Here is an 11,424-nt window from a genome sequence, read left to right on the forward strand (position 1 = left end):
AGATTTGAACTCAGAACTCCTCTTATGTATGTGATACAATAAGAGGCATTTTTAAAATTAAACTACAAGAGCTTAAAACTTACTAACCATGGCTTGTTATTTAAAAGATTAACATACTTCCTACTTTTTTGCATCTATATATAGTTTTTTAAATAGCCAAATATAGGTAAGGATCAAATATAGGTCTATTTAAAAAAAAACTGGCCAAAATTCACAATTTTATCCTAAAAATTCCTTACTTTTATTAAGGATTTCTCAGAATCATTTCAACTATTTAGCACATAAGAATTTTTTTAAAAAGCACACTTAAAATGTTTTTTTATCATCCGGATTACATATTTCTAAAAGATTTTGTAAAATATTGACAATTTTCTATTCCTTATGGTTCTTATTTTACCAATCTAAGGCATGTGCTGTTATGATGAATGAAAAAACAACACTAAATTGAATTATCAACAGGAATAAATTCTGTCATGTACGTAAATTTTGCTTCTATAGGAGAAGCAAGTAAATAACTGCATACATTGTGTTAAAATGTAACAAATTCGAGAAATTTTACGGAACTAAATTTCAACATTGGTACTGTGACATCCTATAATGACGTCATGAAAAAGAACGCATGACGTTACGCGGTAAAACAAGTAAAAATCACTAAAAAAGACTGGTTTGACATTTTTGCTTGTTAAATATTTCAGAATGATAAGAACTACTTTTTTACTGCGCACAGGCCAAAACTTTCAAAAACACATCACAATTTAACTCTGTTCTAAATGAAACTCTTTTATAAAAAAATCGATAACAGGATACATAGAATGATTGGTGCTATGGATGGAGAACTTAATTAAACTATCTGGCCAAAGGCTCACCAAAAAAATTCCTCCGCCTCGCTAGATCCAAGGCACCAACCTATAAATTATTCTCTATCACTTCAGACATCAAGAAAATGGCGAACATGCAATCAAAAATGTAAAAAAAATTAGTTTGTTTGTTTGTTTGTTTTTGGGTTTTACGTCACATCGACACAGTATAGGGCATATCGCGACGTTCCAGCTTTACTGGTGGAGGAAGATCTCAGGTGCCCTTCCGTGCATTATTTCAGGCACGAACGGGCACATGAGTAGAACCACCGACGTTCCGTAAGCTAGCTGGATAGCTTCCTCACAAGAAAAAAAATCCAAAGTCCCTGTCGGGATTCGAAACCACGGCGGTGAGGGGCAAGTGGTTTGAAGTCAACGACCTTAACCACTCGGCCACGGACGCCCCTCCCCCCACCCTCCCAAAAAAAAATAAATAAATAAATAAATTTAGTGATATGTAAAATAACATTGATAATACAAATACAAGATTCATTTCTCCCCCTCTGCTTTTACCATGGCTTGGGACATGCTAGAAGTTAAAACTGCACACATCCAGATATTTTAATTTCTTCAAAAATCAATCCAAATTTAGGAAAAGTAAAAAAAAAGATATGCATACTTCTTCCATTCAATTCAAAATTAGCTTATTACAAATATTTAAAAATATTGTTATATTAATTCTACCCACTTATTAATAGAATAATATTACGCAGGTACTAAATATTTTAATACATAATAGGAAATAAATAAAAGTCTTACTTATGGCTTTGTAAATTTTATAAAGTTTTCTGAACTTCAAATCTGAATATTTAACTTAATTATGCAACATATAATTAATTTTATTTAAATATGAATCTGGAAGTGTGCTGTTTTACAACTAGGCAGCATTGGGAGAAGTGTAGCGATTGACCTTTTCGAAAACCTAGCTGCACATCATTTTCCAGTACTTTACATATGAAGATCTTGGGAATTACACCTAATGAGTAAAGTATATAGACGATATTCAAGTTTTTTCTATAAATACATGATTTATTTTCATGGAGTGGTATGAAAATGAAAAATTTCACGAGTGGTGGTAGCTACGAGTGAAATATGATAATTTTCATACCACAAGATTTCACCGTTTATCTATCGCAAATTTTACACATTTATTTGTTGATGTGTTAAAATTGAAATAAGATATCCAAATCAGTGATTTTATCGCTTGATAAAATAATTATCCAAATCAGTGATTTTATCGCTTGATAAAATAATTATCCAAATCAGTGATTTTATCGCTTGATAAAATAATTGTTTGTCATTAAGATGTGCATCATTATGTCACTCGGGCTATGACCTTGTGATATAATTCATCACATCCGAACTCCAAACAGTGATTTTGTTTAGCTATAAAATCACTATTTGAGAAAATCACATTTTCTTTCATGGAATTATTAATAAAAAGATCTAACAATGAAATAATCATTTTATTTCACTTTAATCCCGAAAAGGCCAAAAACATACAGATCGTTACATTATTATACAACATTTCATTGAATTCCCGAGAGCTATGTACAGAAAGTACCGGAAAATGGCGTTTAGCTAGTTTTTCAAATTATTAACCTTTGATTGAAGCTCTGAAGAATGGTAAGTCTGTCACTGTACAGGATATGGTTTAGATAGTCACGCGTTTTGGTTTTGCTACACATCCCCCACCATTCCATAATCAGAGCTTCAATATCCAATATCCATGTCTGACCAATAACCGGAGAAAGTTTTGGTCAAAGATTGGGCCTTTACGTTAATTATGCCAAGTAGTTAAAAAAGTTGATTGGTCAACTAGGGAAAGCCATGGCTTATGGTCATCAAATGAGGTGGTCAGGTTGGTAAGGACTTGCAGATTGATTAAGGTCCAGTCAAAGGTCAATATAAAATTGAGCTGAAATAGAAAAAAATCAATTAGAAAAACTGCATTGTCTGCACTTCCACATCATGGTAGAACTATGAATGGGAGGAGCAGACAATCAACAATCATTGACTTTCTACAGTCAAGAAAAGCCAATTGTTTCATATCTATTTCATTTATATTTTCACATGTCTGATCTTTGCACCACCAAATTATCTTCCATTACATTATTCATTCATTTTTTATTTCGTTATGAACTCATTTCACTTTCAAATTTCATTCATAAATTCCTATATTATTGTTCTCCTTTTTTCATTTCTTTGAAGCCGATTCAATTTTTTGAAAATTCAAATTTCCATGCATTCCTTCCTTTTTCAATTTATTTTCATTCATTTTTCACTTTCACATTTCCTTTTGTTATTGCTGATCTCTTGTGATCTTCATTTATATTTCATTCATATTTCAACAGATACTTTCCATTTTTCACTATCTTTCCATTTTCACTTTCAAATTTCTTCATTCAACTCTTCATAAATATCTATATTATTTACATTATTGTTCTCAAATTTTTTGAAAATTCAAATTTTCATGCATTCCTTCCTTTTTCAATTTATTTTCATTCATTTTTCACTTTCACTTTTCCTATTTTGCTATTGCTGATTCAATTCATTTCTTTCATATTTCAACAGATACTTTCCATTTCATTTTTCACTAATTTTCACTGCAGTAAACTTCCATGTCCAGTTTTCATTAATGACTTCATGTCATCCACCAGGGATCATTTCACAATTCACAATGTTACTTTCAATAATGTTTACTCTCAACTTTCATATACACAATTTCAATTTCATCTAACATAGTATGTTGTTCATAATATCATTCCCCTATTATAAATACAATATAACATCTTTTTAATAATTTTACCTTTCTGTTCTGTACTTGCCTTGCCTTAACGAAACAACATTCCAATCTCATCACACATCCATCCATCAACACCATGTTTCATGCCATTCTTTGGTCTTAAGATTAACTGAAAGTTCACTGGGGTTAACAAAACAACATTCCAATCTCATTTGTCAACAAATCACATTTGTTAAAGTGCTTCTTAAGTCATATGACATCTCTCCACCTTTATTGGCAGAAAAAATATTCCCAAAAATGGACAGACAAAGGGCAGGTTTTGTTTGTTTGTTTGAATGTGCTTTACGTCACACCGACACAGTGTAGGTCATATGGCGACGTTCCGACACAGTATAGGTCATATGGCGACGTTCCAGCTTTACCTAGTTATAGACTAGCTTCACCTAGTTGTAGACTAGCTAAAATAGATTTACCAATGAAATCAAAGAGCAAGGTTTACCGTACAATACACAGTGTCCATCTCTCTCCACACTGAAACAACTTCCAAATGTACAAATCTACCAGCACAGATGTGTACCAAGCTGTATTTCATACCATATCCTTCTTGCGAGTATATAGGCACTGGGACTCTCGAAGAATTGATAGTCTCGATCAACTTTCACAATGCACGTCAAGTACTCCAATACTCTGTCACTGTTGGGCTTTAACGATCCACACGTCCATCCATCATCACCATGTTTCATGCCATTCTTGCAAATCTGCCTCCTTGGTCTTAAGATTAACTGAAATTTCACTGGGGTTAACAAAACAACATTCCAATCATATATTATATGTTGAACAAAGTCTTTTTAACTAAACAAATCACATTTGTTTTGTTGGTTCTTAAGTCATATGACATCTCCCCACCTTTATTGGCAGAAAAAATATTTCCCAAAACGGACAGACAAGGGCAGGTTTTGTTTGTTTGTTTGAATGGGCTTTACGTCACACCGACACAGTATAGGTCATATGGCGACGTTCCGACACAGTATAGGTCATATGGCGACGTTCCGACACAGTATAGGTCATATGGCGACGTTCCAGCTTTACCTAGTTATAGACTAGCTTTACCTAGTTGTAGACTAGCTAAATGAAATCAAAGAGCAAGGTTTACCGTACAATACACCGTGTCCATCTCTCTCCACACTGAAACAACTTCCAAATGTACAAATCTACCAGCACAGATGTGTACCAAGCTGTATTTCATACCATATCCTTCTTGCGAGTATATGGGCACTGGGACTCTCGAAGAATTGATAGTCTCGATCAACTTTCACAATGCACGTCAAGTACTCCAATACTCTGTCACTGTTGGGCTTTAACGATCCACACGTCCATCCATCATCACCATGTTTCATGCCATTCTTGCAAATCTGCCTCCTTGGTCTTAAGATTAACTGAAATTTCACTGGGGTTAACAAAACAACATTCCAATCATATATTATATGTTGAACAAAGTCTTTTTAACTAAACAAATCACATTTTTTTTGTTGGTTCTCAAGTCATATGGCGACTCTCCACCTTTATTGGCAGAAAAAATATTCCCCAAAATGGACAGACAAGGGCAGGTTTTGTTTGTTTGTTTGAATGGGCTTTACGTCACACCGACACAGTATAGGTCATATGGCGACGTTCCGACACAGTATAGGTCATATGGCGACGTTCCGACACAGTATAGGTCATATGGCGACGTTCCAGCTTTACCTAGTTATAGACTAGCTTTACCTAGTTGTAGACTAGCTAAAATAGATTTACCAATGAAATCAAAGAGCAAGGTTTACCGTACAATACACCGTGTCCATCTCTCTCCACACTGAAACAACTTCCAAATGTACAAATCTACCAGCACAGATGTGTACCAAGCTGTATTTCATACCATATCCTTCTTGCGAGTATATAGGCACTGGGACTCTCGAAGAATTGATAGTCTCGATCAACTTTCACAATGCACGTCAAGTACTCCAATACTCTGTCACTGTTGGGCTTTAACGATCCACACGTCCATCCATCATCACCATGTTTCATGCCATTCTTGCAAATCTGCCTCCTTGGTCTTAAGATTAACTGAAATTTCACTGGGGTTAACAAAACAACATTCCAATCATATATTATATGTTGAACAAAGTCTTTTTAACTAAACAAATCACATTTTTTTTGTTGGTTCTCAAGTCATATGGCGACTCTCCACCTTTATTGGCAGAAAAAATATGCCCCAAAATGGACAGACAAGGGCAGGTAAAATTTAGGGTAGAACCACAGATATTCTAGTCTACCTAGTTATAGACTAGCTAATATAGATAATTCCTATCAAATTGCATACTGACCGTGTCCATCTCTTTCCACACAAAAACAACTTCCAAATGTACAAATCTACCAGCACAGATGAAGAATTGATAGTCTCGATCAACAAACACTTCACCACTGTTACACAACCATCCATATTCTGAAAACATATTTAATTCCATGTGAAAGTTAGTTTTAGAGGTCGGCGGCGTACTATACAGGTTTTTCCAAAATCTTTTTATAGTAACCCCATTTTCTGAAAATGGAATATACCTCGCCAATATTTTATTTTTACAATATCAGTCTTCCTGTGTGATTTATATGAATAATTAAATTGGAATTTGTGTTTTAATTTGACGCCGTTGAAAGGCATGTTCAGGGAAATCATGTAAGGCTTGAAATAATGTATATGAAGCTACCTACAACGGTCAGAAAAGGTGTTTATATTGATCGCCTATATATACAGTGTGAAACTGAATGGGTTAAAGAAAGTTTTTGGATGGATAAATGTCATTTTTTTGTGTAAATGTAAATTAACCAATAAAATCTAGGAGAACGGTATATCACGCTGTGCAATGGAATTTATTCAAATTAGCGAGGGGCCATTTGATTATTAGTTGACTTGGTGGTCCATTGTTTATCCGGTATTGCACAGCTGTCAAAACATAGCATTGATCAAGGATGATCGTCAGCATTATTTTAAGATGGTTAATGATTTTACCGATTATTTTGTTTATTACTCTTGAAATAAGGATGCTATAGTAATGATTTACAGGGATTTTTTTGGCTTATTTATAGCTGCCATCCTAGACATGGATTGTTTGCATTCATTTAAACACTGCAAAATTTCAGTCATGCATTTTTTCCCAATTTTTAACAAAACAACGCAGAAATTCCCAATGCCATAGGTATGGGTCATGTTTCCAAAATCCTGGAAAAAATCCCTGATGGAACTTGTCATGCATGATGTGAGTAATGACAAAGGACAATTATCCTAAGTCTAGAGTAGATATCATTTATAATAACAAAAATAATACAAGTACTTAAAAAAATATAACAATTTTCAATTAAATTTTCCAAGTTCAACAAGAGCTGTTGGAGGACAGCAATGCTCGACTATTCGATAGAGTTGTCACAAGGATGTTTCATTGAGTATAAAAAGGGGCATAAATATGTAAATAAGTAAATCAGAGTTATGGGACCTGTGCCAATCATGTTAAAAAATCACAGTGAAAATGTATATTAAGTTTCATTCCATTCCTTTCAATAGTTAGGGAGATACCAGCTCACAAGCAAAAAGTTAACCATGAGTTTCATCCATTAAAAAATATTTTAATGCACCAAAACTTTAATGCGGACTCCGGGGCGAGTAGGACAGTTCTCTATATACTTTGTATAGTCAATTTAAAAATTAAAATCATTGAAGGGCCATTTCTCTGACAAATATGATTGAACCCAAAAATGATGACAAGATGCACAACTAGACTTGTAACTGATCTTTCTTGTAAAGTTTAGATGAAATTGCACTAGTAGTTTTTGAGTAGTCCGGACAAACAGTCGGAAGTACTTACATGACTTTTCCTTTGATCTTTTCATTCATTTTTAGTCACACAAGGCTTAAAAGAAGACACACAAGTAAAACAAACAAAAAACAATCAAAGAAAATGTACCAATACCTATTACTTTCCTAGTCACCCATGTGTTTTGCACGGACAGACAGACGACGGAGAAGTGATCCCTATATGTCACCACTACTCTGTAGAGGCAACACAAAAAGTTACAGAACCACCAACATACCAAAAGTTAGCCTGTTAGACAACTACAACTGACAATGCCTATCAAATGTATACTTTATTCATAAGTAATATAACAAAATTGTACTTTGTAAGTAAACATAGACAGGGAATGGAACCCTAGTCTCCAAAATGTCCGACAGGATACTCACCTCTATATTCATTTGGCTCAAATTGCACAGGATTTCAACCAAACTTGTATTTTGATTTTATTATGATTCATTATCTTTATTATGATTTACTATAGCATCAAAGAGCAAGGTTTACCTTATGACAAGCATCTCTCCTCATACTGGAACAACTTCTTGTTGTACAAATCTGCCAGCACATAGATGTACTTTAAGCTATTCCATACCATATCCTTCTTGCGAGTATAAAGGCACTGGAACTCTCGAAGAACTGATAGTCTTGTCCACTTCCACTTCATCACTCCTCCATGGTCTGAAAAATCACCAGGGTTTACAAAATAACATTCTAATTCACAAGGCTTAAAAGAAGACACACAAGTAAAACAGAATAAAAAGAATCAAAGAAAATGTACCAATACCTATTATTTTCCTAGTCACCCATGTGTTTTGCACGGACAGACAGACGACGGAGAAGTGATCCCTATATGTCACCACTACTCTGTAGAGGCAACACAAAAAGTTACAGAACCACCAACATACCAAAAGTTAGCCTGTTAGACAACTACAACTGACAATGCCTATCAAATGTATACTTTATTCATAAGCAATATAACAAAATTGTATTTTGTAAGTAAACATAGACAAGGAATGGAATAGTCTCCAAAATGTCGAACAGGATACTCACCTCTGTATTCATTTGGCTCAAATTGCACAGGATTTCAACCAAACTTGTATTTTGATTTTATTATGATTCATTATCTTTATTATGATTTACTATAGCATCAAAGAGCAAGGTTTACCTTATGACAAGCATCTCTCCTCACACTGGAACAACTTTTTGTTGTACAAATCTGCCAGCACATAGATGTACTTTAAGCTATTCCATACCATATCCTTCTTGCGAGTATATAGGCACTGGAACTCTCGAAGAACTGATAGTCTTGTCCACTTCCACTTCTTCACTCCTCCATGGTCTGAAAAATCACCAGGGTTTACAAAATAACATTCTAATTCACAAGGCTTAAAAGAAGACACACAAGTAAAACAGAATAAAAAGAATCAAAGAAAATGTACCAATACCTATTATTTTCCTAGTCACCCATGTGTTTTGCACGGACAGACAGACGACGGAGAAGTGATCCCTATATGTCACCACTACTCTGTAGAGGCAACACAAAAAGTTACAGAACCACCAACATACCAAAAGTTAGCCTGTTAGACAACTACAACTGACAATGCCTATCAAATGTATACTTTATTCATAAGTAATATAACAAAATTGTACTTTGTAAGTCAACATAGACAGGGAATGGAACCCTAGTCTCCAAAATGTCCGACAGGATACTCACCTCTATATTCATTTGGCTCAAATTGCACAGGATTTCAACCAAACTTGTATTTTGATTTTATTATGATTCATTATCTTTATTATGGTTTACTATAGCATCAAAGAGCAAGGTTTACCTTATGACAAGCATCTCTCCTCACACTGGAACAACTTCTTGTTGTACAAATCTGCCAGCACATAGATGTACTTTAAGCTATTCCATACCATATCCTTCTTGCGAGTATATAGGCACTGGAACTCTCGAAGAACTGATAGTCTTGTCCACTTCCACTTCATCACTCCTCCATGGTCTGAAAAATCACCAGGGTTTACAAAATAACATTCTAATTCACAAGGCTTAAAAGAAGACACACAAGTAAAACAGAATGAAAAGAATCAAAGAAAATGTAACAAAACCTAATGTTTTCCTAGTCACCCATGTGTTTTGCACGGACAGACAGACGACGGAAAAATGATCCCTATATGTCACCACTACTCTGTAGAGGCAACACAAAAAGTTACAGAACCACCAACATACCAAAAGTTAGCCTGTTAGACAACTACAACTGACAATGCCTATCAAATGTATACTTTATTCATAAGTAATATAACAAAATTGTACTTTGTAAGTAAACATAGACAGGGAATGGAACCGTAGTCTCCAAAATGTCCGACAGGATACTCACCTCTATATTCATTTGGCTCAAATTGCACAGGATTTCAACCAAACTTGTATTTTGATTTTATTATGATTCATTATCTTTATTATGATTTACTATAGCATCAAAGAGCAAGGTTTACCTTATGACAAGCATCTCTCCTCACACTGGAACAACTTCTTGTTGTACAAATCTGCCAGCACATAGATGTACTTTAAGCTATTCCATACCATATCCTTCTTGCGAGTATATAGGCACTGGAACTCTCGAAGAACTGATAGTCTTGTCCACTTCCACTTCATCACTCATCCATGGTCTGAAAAATACCAGGGTTTACAAAATAACATTCTAATTCACAAGGCTTAAAAGAAGACACACAAGTAAAACAGAATAAAAAGAATCAAAGAAAATGTACCAATACCTATTATTTTCCTAGTCACCCATGTGTTTTGCACGGACAGACAGACGACGGAGAAGTGATCCCTATATGTCACCATTACTCTGTAGAGGCAACACAAAAAGTTACAGAACCACCAACATACCAAAAGTTAGCCTGTTACACAACTACAACTGACAATGTCTATCAAATGTATACTTTATTCATAAGTAATATAACAAAATTGTACTTTGTAATTAAACATAGACAGGGAATGGAACCCAAGTCTCCAAAATGTCCGACAGGATACTCACCTCTATATTCATTTGGCTCAAATTGCACAGGATTTCAACCAAACTTGTATTTTGATTTTATTATGATTCATTATCTTTATTATGATTTACTATAGCATCAAAGAGCAAGGTTTACCTTATGACAAGCATCTCTCCTCACACTGGAACAACTTCTTGTTGTACAAATCTGCCAGCACATAGATGTACTTTAAGCTATTCCATACCATATCCTTCTTGCGAGTATATAGGCACTGGAACTCTCGAAGAACTGATAGTCTTGTCCACTTCCACTTCATCACTCCTCCATGGTCTGAAAAATCACCAGGGTTTACAAAATAACATTCTAATTCACAAGGCTTAAAAGAAGACACACAAGTAAAACAGAATAAAAAGAATCAAAGAAAATGTACCAATACCTATTATTTTCCTAGTCACCCATGTGTTTACAAAATAACATTCTAATCTTATAATGTTAATATTTACCATGTCTTTACAAATTACTTTTCAAATAAGCAGGTAATTATCAATATTTCATTGGTTGTTTTATATCATATGATGACACATGCTTTATTATATGGCAGATAAAGGCCGTCAAAAGAGTTTCAGGGTGGGGCAAGTTCATGCCTAGTAGAACCACTTACCTTCCAGTCTAGCTAGCTAAATGACTATCTCCAATAGACAATTCCTATCAACTGTTTGTTGAACTAGCTGAATTTTTTCATCTTGTAAATAATTGATACTATGCAGGAACAAATAAACGGTTACAAAAAAATCCTTAAAGTATAATATTGTAAAATACCTAATTACTCCATCCAACCAGTTTCCAACCAATGATACACAGTTATCCACATCCTCACGTCTCCGCCACAATGTAGAACTAGAACACCAACATCTTCTTCCCAGGAGGTTTCCAAAAACACAAA

At 34.5% G+C, this 11,424-nt stretch overlaps 2 long non-coding RNA genes across 2 annotated transcripts; both read right to left on the bottom strand.

Moving 5' to 3' along the window:
* Positions 1 to 1,744: 1,744 nt before the first annotated feature.
* Positions 1,745 to 6,032, bottom strand: LOC132734112 (uncharacterized). The gene is made up of 3 exons (XR_009626265.1): positions 5,424 to 6,032; positions 4,757 to 5,039; positions 1,745 to 4,385 (listed from the first exon to the last, which is right to left on the bottom strand). It is a non-coding gene; the product is annotated as an uncharacterized LOC132734112 (long non-coding RNA).
* Positions 6,033 to 6,887: 855 nt separating this feature from the next.
* Positions 6,888 to 10,890, bottom strand: LOC132734111 (uncharacterized). The gene is made up of 5 exons (XR_009626264.1): positions 10,638 to 10,890; positions 9,975 to 10,148; positions 9,311 to 9,484; positions 8,647 to 8,820; positions 6,888 to 8,159 (listed from the first exon to the last, which is right to left on the bottom strand). It is a non-coding gene; the product is annotated as an uncharacterized LOC132734111 (long non-coding RNA).
* Between the last annotated feature and the right edge of the window lie 534 nt (positions 10,891 to 11,424).

The sequence above is a fragment of the Ruditapes philippinarum genome, unplaced genomic scaffold (assembly GCF_026571515.1).
Source record: "Ruditapes philippinarum isolate M1 unplaced genomic scaffold, ASM2657151v2 ctg3289_1_1_1_1, whole genome shotgun sequence".
Lineage (NCBI taxonomy): Eukaryota > Metazoa > Mollusca > Bivalvia > Venerida > Veneridae > Ruditapes > Ruditapes philippinarum.